The sequence below is a fragment of the Triticum urartu genome, unplaced genomic scaffold (assembly GCF_056163025.1).
Source record: "Triticum urartu cultivar PI428250 unplaced genomic scaffold, HENAU_Tu73 scaffold2, whole genome shotgun sequence".
NCBI classification, from domain to species: domain Eukaryota; kingdom Viridiplantae; phylum Streptophyta; class Magnoliopsida; order Poales; family Poaceae; genus Triticum; species Triticum urartu.
Window position 1 is genome coordinate 6,641,602 of NW_028260368.1, and position 15,663 is coordinate 6,657,264.

Genomic DNA, 15,663 nt, shown 5'->3' on the forward strand with positions numbered 1-15,663 from the left:
CTTACTATCTTACCCTTCCTTTGCATCCCACTCAAAAAAAGAGGGCGCTCCAGAGGCAGAAATAGAACTCGCCAACAGAGCTCCAAAAATTGGGTATTAACTGAGACAAACAACGGGCAAACTTTTTTTAAAGGGAAGGGAGAGGTAGACTGTCCCTTTCGTTTCATTTTTATTTTCTGCAGGGTAGGGAGAGGCCTTGCGCCTTCTTTTTTTGAAGGCAAGTGACTTCGCAAACTGCTCAATTTTGCCCTCTAGGGCCGGGAACTAATGAATAAAAAAGGGTTGGATACGCCCCTCTACCATACATATCTAGAGAAATAGAATAGTCCTTTTATACAGACTGCTAAGTGCGGAGACGGGAATCGAACCCGTGACCTCAAGGTTATGAGCCTCGTGAGCTACCAAACTGCTCTACTCCGCTCTGGAGTACCAGAAACTGGTGGACAAAAAAGGCTTGAATACAAGCCTCTAACATGTCTAGACAAATAGAATACTCCTTTTATACAGAATGGAGCGGGTAGCGGGAATCGAACCCGCATCGTTAGCTTGGAAGGCTAGGGGTTATAGTCGACGTTGGTTGATTATTTTTAACGTCTCTAATTCAAAACCGAACATGAAATTTTGATTTCATTCGGCTCCTTTATGGATATTCTCACCACTTAACATCTATGTCAGCTTTTCTATTTGAATGGAACCAAAGCTCTCCGCTTTCTAGATGATCCTTATAGAGTAGGAGATAGAAATTCTATCTAAATTCATCTAATCTACTTACTTCGTTCCCTAATTTCATTCAAGAGATCCTGAGGAAAAGAATTGGGTTTCCACCGAGCTGAAACAATATGCGGATGGTTCTAGTAAACCAAAACTATCGTTTTTTAGCTATTTGGCTTCCTTATTCCTTATTTTAAGAAGATTTAGTTACGATTGGAAATCAACTTTTTTGTATCTTCATCCATAGATCCTTTACTCATATTTTCAAAATTGGAATACTTAATCCAATGCAAAATTATGCTTCGCGACTCTGTACTCATAATCCTATTTTTATTTTGGATGCAATTTAAATTAGTCTTTGGATACAAATCGCCAGAATGTATATTCTTCCTCAATATGCTATTGAGAGGAAAAGGATTTAATCCTTTATAAGAACTAAAGTTTTCATCGGAATATAAAAATAAAAAACTTAAGGATGCCTTAAGTATATCATTTCAAATTCAGTTATTAATAGAACGAATCACACTTTTACCACTAAACTATACCCGCTACATTGTAGATTATGGTATAAATGGTACCCTTTGTCAAGGATAGCCATTTGACAAGAAGGCTAATTCCCCCTTATTGAATCAGATGGAGAAGGTTCATGACACTGAGCCGTTGGTACTTCTACTTCGATCGCTCGCCTTTACTTTAGGATTTAGATAGCCCCTCTGGTCTGTAAAAAAAATCTTTTCTTACCATGCTAATAGCGCCTGAACCAAATGTATTTATTTTGATTAGGATCCTATTCTACGGTTACGACTACAATAATAATTATTTACTTTGCAAGGACGTAAGTGTGTCAGACTGCTAAATTGTTTTATTATTCCTACAATATAAACTAGGGGATATAGGGGGTAACACTGTCCCTATAAATTCCTTTTTTCCTTTTCTTTTTTGTCCAGAATTGAACAAAAAAGAAATTATGGAAGATGTTTTCTTCCCCCATTAAGTCCGAGCCATAGAGTAAGAGTGAGATGAGTTTTCCAAATTCATCATAGACTTTCCCTATGGCTTGATAGAAGTAAGCAGCAAAGAGTCGTAACTTAAAGAAAAAAACGGACAGGGCCGACAGATTTACCTGATGTAAAGAAGATCCTAAAAGTCTCTGATTAGTCGACTCTCTCCATTTAACACTTTCCTCTCTCTCCTTTTTTCCACTGACTCAATTCTAGTTTATTAGATTCTTGTTTAAAAGAATGCAAAAAGTTCAATAGAACTAAGAACACATAAAAAATAGCATAGAGGATCAAGGCCATTACCAAAAGTTCCTCCCAAGGATCCTATATCCTATTGGGTATCTGTTCCCCGCCTTTTCCCGCTAGGATCGGAAATCTTATATTTTCCATATCCATATACCGTTGAATCCTTGGGGTTCCAGAATCCGCCTATTTTACTAGTCTTCGGAAACGGAAAACCCTGAACCAAGAAGAGTTGGATATGTTATGTAGGGTATGTTTTTTTTTATTAATTTTATTTTGAGCTCTCAAGATATCGATATATACATATACAATCTCTACATAATGTCTCTCTCTCTATCTCTATATATTATATATATAATATGTACATTATGCAGTAGACCCATAATGGGAAATCCAAGTGGCTAATTTTTGAATTAAATAAAAAGCCCTTTTAACTCAGTGGTAGAGTAATGCCATGGTAAGGCATAAGTCATCGGTTCAAATCCGATAAAGGGCTTTTTAAATTAGTGGTAGAGTAATCTCGTGCTAAGACGTAAGTCGTTGGTTCGAATCTGATAGAGTACTTTTCTACTAAATTGATTCACTTTTTTTCTTTGTTTTTGAAACTTTCTCTATATTTTTAGAGAATTTTATGACTTAGTGCGGGATGGATGCATTTTTGGTATGAACACTAAATGAAGCACGGAGAATTAATCTATAACGATCAACTAAAAAAAATCCTAGATGAAAACATAACAGAAAAGTTGGAAAAACTCTTTGCTTTGGATCTATTTATACTTTTCGAGTATATTGACAATTCCAAAAAACTGCTCATACTATGATTATAGTATAATCACGAGCGGTTGTATATGGCCCTATCGTCTAGTGATGCCCCTATCGTCTAGTGGTTCAGGACATCTCTCTTTCAAGGAGGCAGCGGGGATTCGACTTCCCCTGGGGGTAGGGAGTATTATGAAAGGAGGTTAATCATAGATTAGCAAAAACCCTAGAATAAATTCTTCCTGGGTCGATGCCCGAGTGGTTAATGGGGACGGACTGTAAATTCGTTGACAATGTCTACGCTGGTTCAAATCCAGCTCGGCCCAAACCAAAAATCTAGGGCTTCGTGAGTATGAACTAAATCCTTTTGTTTTTCTTCCATAAAATAAAATGTCTGATCTATAGAAATAAAAGATAAAGAAAAAAGGGAAATTTTTTTTTCTAATCCATATCTCTCTCATTCCTTTCTTACAAACAAAAGAGTTTTTCTTATTGAAGGCTGGATTATTATCCATTTTTAGTGATAAAAAATCACGACATACTAGTTATGTCACTCTCACTATACCCACGTATAATATAATATGTGGGTATGTAGTATATGATTCGTCTATTTCTTAGAGTACGAAAGACGAATCGAATCTTCTTATGGTTCTATTTAAGAATGGGTATGCCATACACCCCGCGGGGATTGTAGTTCAATTGGTCAGAGCACCGCCCTGTCAAGGCGGAAGCTGCGGGTTCGAGCCCCGTCAGTCCCGAACTAGGGTTCAATGAATGGAGAAATTGATATTTCCTTTTTCCATGAAAAAAAGGGGCAGGGAGCAAGATCAAATACCCACAGGGCACCCTTACTTCACTTTTTTATTTTGCATCTCTCATTAAAGAGGGAGGGAGGGCATATAGGAATTTTTTTTTCACTACTCCCAATCGATAAAGAAAGACACACATACGATATGTGGATTAGTAGAATTTAGGATATTATATTACTCTATCTTTCTTTATGATGATACCATCCTCATCTTAATTTCCTATTCCACTCTTATGGAATAGAGTACCGGTATTTTACCGGAATCCATACATAAATCGTATTCCCTTTTTATTTCAGACCTCTTTTCCCCATCTCACTTCTACTGCTTATTTGGATGTCTATGTGACCCATAGAAAGTGAAAGTTGGTCATATAATACATACATAATTGTATGTATAACTATAAGAAAAAGGAAGGGAAATTGTATAAGATTAAGAAAGTATAAGATTAAGAAAGCTCGTGGGTTAGAGATATAGAAAAGAAAAAGTAGAAAAGGATTAAAAAAGAGGGAATTCCTAATCCAATCAAAAAACCCATTTTGGTCTTAGTGTGGATAGAGGATCTTCCTATGTTATACTATATAACTCTCATCCGTGAAATATAACTCTCATCCATGAATTGATTTGATAGATCCGATATTCATAATATTGAATTGATTCAGTATTATCAGAATGCAAGCCCTACCCTTGAATTTACAAGATACCCCTTTTTCCTCTCCATGGGATTACATCCCGAGTTATTGTGAAAATAAAAAATAAAGAGGTTATGGAAGTCAATATTCTCGCATTTATTGCTACTGCACTGTTCATTCTAGTTCCTACTTCTTTTTTACTTATTATTTATGTAAAAACAGTCAGCCAAAATAATTAATTGGAATTCCAATTAATCATTGAAGAAATTAAAAAGGGATTAAATAAAAAAAATCCAAGTCTTAAATGAAAGGATCTGGTTGGAATCTTAAAGTGTGGTAGAAAGAACTACATATAGTTTTTTCTACGACACTTTAGATTCTTTCTATTATATTATCTTTGAATCTACATAGAATAGATTAGTAGATTGAAATAGTTAAGTAGTCTAATTCAATTTCTTTTTTCATTGCATCCACTTAATTTCAATCAGGTCAAAATAAAAAAATCTAAGACAATTCTTGACCAAAGAATCCATGGAAGGAAAGAAAAATAATATGAAGAATAGACTATAGTAAAAAGTAAAAGGAAATGGAAAATGTGTGATATGCCGTGAATAGTTCCGTGGAAGAAAGTCTAATTTTCTTATGTATAGAACTTTTTTTAACCATTCGTCATTTCTAGTAGAAATTCTGAATTGGTATAATGGCTCTTTCTTACATTACAACTTACAATACAAGAGTTTCTTACAGGAGTGAAACAAAACTAAAGAAAAAGATTAAAGAATAACGTTTGACAAAATGATTAATGCAAAATGATCCATTAAAGAAAAGAATTGATACAACAATTTGATTACTTAATCAATTAGTAGTATCCCTAGAGTCCACTCCTTCCCCATACTACTAGTGAAAGAGAAAATGTAAAGACTACCATTAAAGCAGCCCAAGCGAGACTTACTATATCCATCTAAATTATGTCTCCTATTTCTATGAAGGGATTATTCTACTATTGATCAATAATCATAGTGGAATCAAGGGTACAGAGTCAAAAAGGGATTCCGCCCTAAGGCCATGGATCAATCAGTTCAAGGAATTTACTCCTAACAAATTCTTATAGGAATTCTGGTAGAATTAGAGAGCATTAAAAATACGAGATACTATAGCCCTTTTTTCCTTAAAAAAGAAAGAGTACGGGAATGATGTCCTGAATAGAAGAAGCGGGAATAGGAAGATTTTTTATTCCTTTTGTTACTCTTTTTTTTTTTTTTAAGCAAAGGACGCCCGAATATACCATAAAATTATCGATAGATAAATATTTATTGGATACCTACCTTACCTAATGTTTATTTTTGACCTAAACCCTGCAGCCTTGCTTTGTATCATTCTATGAAAGAATGAAGAGATTTTATCCATAATACAACTCCTAAATTGATTTTTGATCGACCTATTTAATCTGATTCTCGTTAGAATTAAGTAGTCCTTACTTTAGTGTATGTAGGTAACATAAGATGTACGATAAAAAAATGTATAATAATTAGTAAGTCTTGATATTCTTTCGTGGAGTCCCTTCTTGAATCTTAGATTGAAAAAAAAAAAGAATGCCCCTTAGGGACCTTTCTTTGGATACCAAGATTTCTGACATCTTATCCTCGTATTTTAAAATTATCAAATCGAATCTCAATTAAGAACCAATTCAAATTCATATAATAAAAGAATAAGGAAACACTACCTCACCCCTATTGATAACCATTTTGGCCACTACCGTCAAAACAAACCCTAACCCTAGTTTGAGGATAGAACTATGGTATGGTTTCTCTAAACCCAGTATCGGCAGGCCCAGTTACTCTCTTGCCCGAACTTATGCGAAGTAAAAATTTATCGAATTCGATCAGCACTATAAAAAAAACCTAAGTATTTTATTGATCAGGCGGCACCCAGATTTGAACTGGGGATAAAGGATTTGCAGTCCCCTGCCTTACCGCTTGGCCATGCCGCCAAAAAATCCGATCAAAAATCTAGAAAACAGCAAGTATTCATCCACGTTTTCTTACGAAAAGCCCCTTTTATTTTGAATATAATTCTACTTACTTTTTTCCAATCTTTTTCAAAAAATCTATTCCTGCTTTTTTTGATCCAGTTTCTATTATTCTCCTCGATAGATTCTATCTTAAAACATACATTGTTAACACAATAAAACTTCCCATTTCTTTCTATTGAGATGAAAAAGAAGAAAAAGTGGATTTCTATTCACAGGCTGCAAAATTCAGAATAAATTGGAACCGTTAACTAGAATTCTCTTTTTTTTATTGCAGTAGTGAACTACTCTTAAATCGGTATTATCTCCCCCCCCTTCAATGGCATAATAAAATATTATGGCTTTATGCTTAATCCGTGTATAGGTAAACTTTAGGTCCGAACAGCATTATTATCCAAAGATCCCCTTTATGTACATATCTCTATGGGGAATCATGCTTTAATTTTTCAAAGTATTAAATTAAATATCTTGAATAAAAAAAGGAAATTTGCTCTGATATAGAGTATAACCTGACTATCTTGGCGTACCCAAGTGAAATTACGATAAAAGAAAAGCATGGATATGGGGAGAGGTGGATAACTAGATTGGCATGTACTTAAAAAAGGGACTTACTTTATTTTAGAATTCCACAATGAAATACTGAATTTTCTAGCAATTATACTACTCCGATCCGAAATAAAAAAGAACCCTCAAATTATTTTGAGAAATTAAAGTAAGCACGCTATTCTAAATCGAAGTAAAGTCAAACTTTCTAGTATATTATATTACGGCTTTATTACATTCATAGAAAGGAGATAAAATGAGAAATCTTTGCCATCCAATCTGATTAGAATATCATAACATAAAGTATAAGTGGCAGAATTTTTTTTGTAGGAATGTTTTATCAATTCATTTTCATTTCATTTGTACCCCTGGCAAACTCGAACTTTCGTCCAAATGGTCTCTATTCATATGTATGAAATACATATATGAAATACGTATGTGGAGTTCCCTAGAATTTCATGTGATTCAGTAAACAGAATATAGATTCCATGATTGCTAGATCGATCCATAGGGATTGATGAAGAGTGAGCTGATAATGGAATTTTTCTTTGATAAACAGGAAACTTAAGATTAAGATGCTCCGGAATGGAAACGAGGGAATGTCCACAATACCCGGATTTAGTCAGATCCAATTCGAGGGATTTTGTAGGTTCATTAATCAAGCCTTGGCAGAAGAACTTGACAAGTTTCCAACAATTAAAGATCCAGATCACGAAATTGCATTTCAATTATTTGCGAAAGGATATCAACTGCTAGAACCCTCGATAAAAGAAAGAGATGCTGTGTATGAATCACTCACCTATTCTTCCGAATTATATGTATCTGCGAGATTAATTTTTGGTTTCGATGTGCAAAAGCAAACCATTTCTATCGGAAACATTCCTATAATGAATTCCTTAGGAACCTTTATTATAAATGGAATATACCGAATTGTGATCAATCAAATATTGCTAAGTCCTGGTATTTACTACCGCTCGGAATTAGATCATAAGGGAATTTCTATCTACACTGGCACTATAATATCAGATTGGGGGGGGAGATCGGAATTAGCAATTGATAAAAAAGAAAGGATATGGGCTCGCGTGAGTAGAAAACAAAAGATATCTATTCTAGTTCTATCATCAGCTATGGGTTCGAATCTAAGAGAAATTCTGGATAATGTTTCCTACCCTGAAATTTTCTTGTCTTTCCCGAATGCTAAAGAGAAGAAGAGGATTGAGTCAAAAGAAAAAGCTATTTTGGAGTTTTATCAACAATTTGCTTGTGTAGGTGGGGACCTGGTATTTTCGGAGTCCTTATGCGAGGAATTACAAAAGAAATTTTTTCAACAAAAATGTGAATTAGGAAGGATTGGTCGACGAAATATGAATCGGAGACTTAATCTTGATATTCCTCAGAACAATACATTCTTGTTACCACGAGATGTATTGGCCGCTACGGATCATTTGATTGGAATGAAATTTGGAACGGGTATACTTGACGATGACGATATGAATCACTTGAAAAATAAACGTATTCGTTCGGTTGCGGATCTGTTACAAGATCAATTCGGATTGGCTCTTGGTCGTTTACAACATGCAGTTCAAAAAACTATTCGTAGAGTATTCATACGTCAATCGAAACCGACTCCCCAAACTTTGGTAACTCCAACTTCAACTTCAATTTTATTAATAACTACTTATGAGACCTTTTTTGGCACATACCCGTTATCTCAAGTTTTTGATCAAACGAATCCATTGACACAAACTGTTCATGGGCGAAAAGTGAGTTGTTTAGGTCCTGGAGGGTTGACGGGGAGAACCGCAAGTTTTCGGAGCCGAGATATTCATCCGAGTCACTATGGGCGTATTTGTCCAATTGACACGTCTGAAGGAATCAATGTTGGACTTACTGGATCCTTAACAATTCATGCGAGAATTGATCACTTGTGGGGATCCATAGAGAGTCCGTTTTATGAAATATCTGCTGAGAAAGCAAAAGAAAAAAAAGAGAGACAGGTGGTTTATCTATCACCAAATAGAGATGAATATTATATGATAGCAGCAGGAAATTCTTTGTCCTTGAATCAAGGTATTCAGGAAGAACAGGTTGTTCCGGCTAGATACCGTCAAGAATTCTTGACTATTGCATGGGAACAGATTCATGTTAGAAGTATTTTTCCTTTCCAATATTTTTCTATTGGGGGTTCTCTCATTCCTTTTATTGAGCACAATGATGCGAATCGGGCTTTAATGAGTTCTAATATGCAGCGCCAAGCAGTTCCGCTTTCTCGGTCCGAGAAATGCATTGTTGGAACTGGATTGGAACGCCAAACAGCTCTAGATTCGAGGGTTTCCATTATAGCCGAACGCGAGGGAAAGATCATTTCTACTGATAGTCATAAGATACTTTTATCAAGTAGTGGGAAGACTATAAGTATTCCTTTAGTTAACCACCGTCGCTCTAACAAAAATACTTGTATGCACCAAAAACCCCGGGTTCCACGGGGTAAATCCATTAAAAAAGGACAAATTTTAGCAGAAGGAGCTGCTACAATTGGGGGCGAACTTGCTTTAGGAAAAAACGTATTAGTAGCTTATATGCCATGGGAAGGTTACAATTTTGAAGACGCAGTACTAATTAGCGAACGTTTGGTATATGAAGATATTTATACCTCTTTTCACATCCGGAAATATGAAATTCAGACGGATACGACAAGCCAGGGCTCCGCTGAAAAAATCACTAAAGAAATACCACATCTAGAAGAACATTTACTCCGCAATTTGGACAGAAATGGAGTTGTTAGGTTGGGATCCTGGGTAGAAACTGGTGATATTTTAGTAGGTAAATTAACGCCTCAGATAGCGAGCGAATCATCTTATATCGCGGAAGCTGGATTATTACGGGCCATATTTGGCCTTGAGGTTTCCACTTCAAAAGAAACTTCTCTGAAATTACCTATAGGTGGAAGAGGGCGCGTTATCGATGTGAAATGGATCCAAAGGGACCCGCTCGACATAATGGTTCGTGTATATATTTTACAGAAACGTGAAATCAAAGTTGGGGATAAAGTAGCCGGAAGACATGGGAATAAAGGGATCATTTCCAAAATTTTGCCTAGGCAAGATATGCCCTATTTGCAAGATGGAACACCCGTTGATATGGTCTTCAATCCCTTAGGAGTACCCTCCCGAATGAATGTGGGACAAATATTTGAAAGCTCGCTCGGATTAGCGGGGGATCTGCTAAAGAAACATTATAGAATAGCACCCTTTGATGAGAGATATGAGCAAGAGGCTTCAAGAAAACTTGTGTTTTCAGAATTATATGAAGCCAGTAAAGAAACAAAAAATCCATGGGTATTTGAACCCGAGTACCCGGGAAAAAGCAGAATATTTGATGGAAGAACAGGCGACCCCTTTGAGCAACCTGTTCTAATAGGGAAGTCCTATATCTTAAAATTAATTCATCAAGTTGATGAGAAAATTCATGGGCGTTCTACTGGGCCCTACTCACTTGTTACACAACAACCGGTTAGAGGAAGAGCCAAGCAAGGGGGACAACGAGTAGGAGAAATGGAAGTTTGGGCTTTAGAAGGATTTGGTGTTGCTCATATTTTACAAGAGATACTTACTTATAAATCTGACCATCTTATAGCTCGCCAAGAAATACTTAATGCTACGATCTGGGGAAAAAGAATACCTAATCATGAGGATCCTCCAGAATCTTTTCGAGTGCTCGTTCGAGAACTACGATCTTTGGCTCTAGAACTGAATCATTTCCTTGTATCTGAAAAGAACTTCCAGGTTAATAGGGAGGAAGTTTGATCGGAATAAATATAAATTCTTTTCTTATTTCTATTTTATGATTGACCAATATAAACATCAACAACTTCAAATTGGACTCGTTTCCCCTCAACAAATAAAGGCTTGGGCTAACAAAAACCTACCTAATGGAGAAGTCGTTGGCGAAGTCACAAGGCCCTCTACTTTTCATTATAAAACCGATAAACCAGAAAAAGATGGATTGTTTTGCGAAAGAATCTTTGGACCCATAAAAAGCGGGATTTGCGCTTGTGGCAATTCTCGAGCGAGCGGAGCTGAAAACGAAGACGAAAGATTTTGCCAAAAATGCGGGGTCGAATTTGTGGATTCTCGGATACGAAGATATCAAATGGGATACATCAAACTCGCATGTCCCGTGACTCATGTGTGGTATTTGAAAGGTCTTCCTAGTTATATCGCGAATCTTTTAGATAAACCTCTTAAGAAGTTGGAGGGCCTAGTATACGGCGATTTCTCTTTTGCTAGGCCCAGCACTAAAAAACCCACTTTTTTACGATTACGAGGTTTATTCGAAGAGGAAATTGCATCCTGTAACCACAGCATTTCTCCCTTTTTTTCTACCCCAGGCTTTGCAACATTTCGAAATCGGGAAATTGCGACAGGAGCAGGTGCTATTAGAGAACAATTAGCAGATTTGGATTTGCGAATTATTATAGAGAATTCTTTGGTCGAATGGAAGGAATTAGAAGACGAGGGGTATAGTGGAGATGAGTGGGAAGATAGAAAAAGACGAATAAGAAAAGTTTTTTTGATTAGACGCATGCAATTGGCGAAACATTTTATTCAAACAAATGTAGAACCAGAATGGATGGTTTTGTGCTTATTACCGGTTCTTCCTCCCGAATTGAGACCTATTGTTTATAGGTCTGGAGATAAAGTAGTGACTTCAGACATTAATGAACTTTATAAGAGAGTTATCCGTCGGAACAACAATCTTGCCTATCTATTAAAAAGAAGTGAATTAGCGCCAGCAGATTTAGTAATGTGCCAGGAAAAATTGGTACAAGAAGCCGTGGATACACTTCTTGATAGTGGGTCCCGCGGGCAACCGACGAGGGATGGTCACAATAAAGTATACAAATCACTTTCAGATGTAATTGAAGGTAAAGAGGGAAGGTTTCGCGAGACTCTGCTTGGGAAACGGGTCGATTACTCGGGGCGTTCTGTCATTGTTGTGGGTCCATTCGCTTTCATTACATCAATGTGGATTACCTCTAGAGATAGCAATAAAGCTTTTTCAGCTATTTGTAATTCGCGATTTAATCACGAAACGCGCCACTTCTAATGTAAGGATTGCTAAAAGGAAAATTTGGGAAAAAGAACCCATTGTATGGGAAATACTTCAAGAAGTTATGCGGGGACATCCTGTACTGTTAAATAGAGCACCTACCCTGCATAGATTAGGCATACAGGCCTTTCAACCCACTTTAGTAGAGGGGCGTACTATTTCTTTACACCCATTAGTGTGTAAGGGTTTCAATGCGGACTTTGATGGAGATCAAATGGCTGTTCATCTACCTTTATCCTTGGAAGCTCAGGCAGAAGCCCGTTTACTTATGTTTTCTCATATGAATCTCTTATCTCCCGCTATTGGGGATCCTATTTGCGTACCAACCCAAGACATGCTTATCGGGCTTTATGTATTAACGATTGGAAAGCGTCGAGGTATTTGTGCAAATAGATATAATAGTTGCAGAAACTACCCAAATCTAAAAGTAAATTACAATAATAATAATAATTTTAAATATAGGAAAGATAAAGAACCCCATTTTTCTAGTTCTTATGATGCACTGGGAGCTTATAGACAAAAACTAATCAGTTTAGATAGTCCCTTGTGGCTACGATGGAACCTGGATCAACGCGTCATTGGGTCAAGAGAAGTTCCGATTGAAGTTCAATATGAATCTTTGGGGACTTATCATGAGATTTATGCCCACTATCTAATAATGGGAAATAGAAAAAAAGAAATTCGTTCGATATACATTCGAACCACTCTTGGTCATATTTCTTTTTATAGAGAAATAGAGGAAGCCATACAAGGATTTAGTCAGGCCTATTCATACACTACCTAAACAAGAAAGTTAGATTCGGCGATGCCCCTCCCCTTTCGGGGGGCATTCCGATTTCCCTAGTATCATCATTATTTGCCACGCGAATCCAGATTGAGATTGAGGCAATTAAGTTAATTAAATTTTCGAATCACTGACTCAGGCCCATTGTCGAATCCTACTCAGCAATTGTCGAATCCTACTCAGCCGAAAAGGGGGTACTTATGTATGGCGGAACGGGCCAATCTGGTCTTTCATAATAAAGAGATAGACGGAACTGGTATGAAACGACTTATTAGCAGATTAATAGATCATTTTGGAATGGGATATACATCCCATATACTGGATCAACTAAAGACTCTGGGCTTCCATCAAGCCACTACTACATCGATTTCGTTAGGAATCGAGGATCTTTTAACAATACCCTCTAAGGGATGGTTAGTCCAAGACGCGGAACAACAGAGTTTTCTTTTGGAGAAACACTATTATTATGGGGCTGTACACGCGGTAGAAAAATTACGCCAATCTGTTGAGATATGGTATGCGACAAGTGAATATTTGAAACAAGAAATGAATTCAAATTTTCGGATAACGGATCCTTCTAATCCAGTCTATCTAATGTCTTTTTCAGGAGCCAGAGGAAATGCATCTCAAGTACACCAATTAGTAGGTATGAGAGGATTAATGTCGGACCCTCAAGGACAAATGATTGATTTACCTATTCAAAGCAATTTACGCGAGGGACTTTCTTTGACAGAATATATAATTTCCTGCTATGGAGCCCGCAAAGGGGTTGTAGATACTGCTGTGCGAACAGCAGATGCTGGATATCTTACACGTAGACTTGTTGAAGTAGTTCAACATATTATTGTGCGTAGAAGAGATTGTGGTACTATCCGAGGTATTTCTGTAAGTCCTCAAAATGGGATGACGGAAAAACTTTTTGTCCAAACACTAATTGGTCGTGTATTAGCAGACGATATATATATCGGTTCACGATGCATTGCCGCGCGAAATCAAGATATTGGAATTGGATTAGTCAATCGATTCATAACTGCCTTTCGAGCACAACCATTTCGAGCACAACCAATATATATTAGAACCCCCTTTACTTGCCGAAGCACTTCTTGGATCTGTCAATTATGCTATGGCCGGAGTCCTACTCATAGTGATCTGGTCGAATTGGGAGAAGCCGTAGGTATTATTGCAGGTCAATCAATTGGGGAGCCAGGGACTCAACTAACATTAAGAACTTTTCATACTGGCGGAGTATTCACAGGGGGTACTGCCGACCTTGTACGATCCCCTTCGAATGGAAAAATAAAATTCAATGAGAATTTGGTTCACCCCACACGTACCCGTCATGGGCAGCCTGCTTTTCTATGTTATATAGACTTGCATGTAACTATTCAGAGTCAAGATATTCTATATAGTGTGAATATTCCCTCAAAAAGCTTGATTCTAGTGCAAAATGATCAATATGTAAAATCCGAACAAGTAATTGCGGAGATTCGTGCCGGAACGTCCACTTTACATTTTAAAGAAAGGGTACAAAAGCATATTTATTCTGAATCAGACGGCGAAATGCACTGGAGTACTGATGTTTACCATGCGCCCGAATATCAATATGGTAATCTTCGCCGATTACCAAAAACAAGCCATTTATGGATATTGTCAGTAAGTATGTGCAGATCCAGTATAGCGTCTTTTTCACTCCACAAGGATCAAGATCAAATGAATACTTATGGTAAAAAAGATAGGGAAATTCTTGATTATTCAACGTCGGATCGAATCATGTCCAATGGCCATTGGAATTTTATCTATCCTTCTATTTTTCAAGATAATTCAGATTTGTTGGCGAAAAAGCGAAGAAATAGGTTCGTCATTCCATTACAATATCATCAAGAACAAGAGAAAGAACTAATATCCTGTTTTGGGATTTCGATTGAAATCCCCCTTATGGGTGTTTTACGTAGAAATACTATTTTTGCTTATTTTGACGATCCCCGATACAGAAAAGATAAAAAGGGTTCAGGAATTGTTAAATTTAGATATAGGACCCTAGAAGAAGAATATAGGACTCGAGCGGAAGACTCAGAAGAGGAATATGAGACCCTAGAAGACGAATACAGGACCCGAGAGGACGAATATGAATATGAAACCCTAGAAGAATCTAAATATGGAATCCTAGAAGACGAATACGAATATGAAACCCTAGAAGACGAATATGGGAGCCCAGAAAACGAATATGGGAACCCAGAGAACGAATATAGGACTTTAGAGAAAGACTCAGAAGAGGAATATGGGAGCCCAGAGAGCAAATATAGGACCCAAGAGGACGAATATGGAACTCTAGAGGAAGACTCAGAAGACGAATATGGCAGCCCCGGGGAAAGCGCAGAGGAAAAATATGGTACTTTAGAGGAAGACTCAGAAGAAGATTCAGAGGACGAATACGAGAGCCCAGAGGAAGATTCCATCTTAAAAAAAGAGGGTTTGATTGAGCATCGAGGAACAAAAGAATTTAGTCTAAAATACCAAAAAGAAGTAGATCGGTTTTTTTTCATTCTTCAAGAACTTCATATCTTGCCGAGATCTTCATCCCTAAAGATACTTGACAATAGTATTATTGGAGTGAATACACAACTCACAAAAAATACAAGAAGTCGACTAGGCGGACTGGTCCGAGTGAAGAGAAAAAAAAGCCATACGGAACTCAAAATATTTTCCGGAGATATTCATTTTCCTGAAGAGGCGGATAAGATATTAGGTGGCTGTTTGATACCGCCAGAAAGACAAAAAAAAGATTCTAAGGAATCAAAAAAAAGGAAAAATTGGGTCTATGTTCAACGGAAAAAAATTCTCAAGAGCAAGGAAAAGTATTTTGTTTCCGTTCGCCCTACAGTGGCATATGAAATGGACGAAGGAAGAAATTTAGCAACACTTTTCCCGCAGGATCTCTTGCAAGAAGAAAATAATCTCCAAATTCGACTTGTCAATTTTATTTCTCATGAAAATAGCAAGTTAACTCAAAGAATTTATCACACAAATAGTCAATTTGTTAGAA

The 15,663-nt window shown here is 36.9% G+C and overlaps 3 non-coding genes across 3 annotated transcripts; 1 reads left to right on the top strand and 2 right to left on the bottom strand.

Annotated features, from left to right (window-relative positions):
• Window positions 1-347: 347 nt before the first annotated feature.
• TRNAM-CAU (transfer RNA methionine (anticodon CAU)) lies at window positions 348-421 on the bottom strand. Its single transcript has one exon. It is a non-coding gene; the product is annotated as a tRNA-Met (tRNA).
• A 1,958-nt stretch (window positions 422-2,379) lies between these two features.
• Window positions 2,380-2,451, top strand: TRNAT-GGU (transfer RNA threonine (anticodon GGU)). Its single transcript has one exon. It is a non-coding gene; the product is annotated as a tRNA-Thr (tRNA).
• A 3,620-nt stretch (window positions 2,452-6,071) lies between these two features.
• On the bottom strand, window positions 6,072-6,142 carry TRNAC-GCA (transfer RNA cysteine (anticodon GCA)). The gene has a single exon. It is a non-coding gene; the product is annotated as a tRNA-Cys (tRNA).
• Between the last annotated feature and the right edge of the window lie 9,521 nt (window positions 6,143-15,663).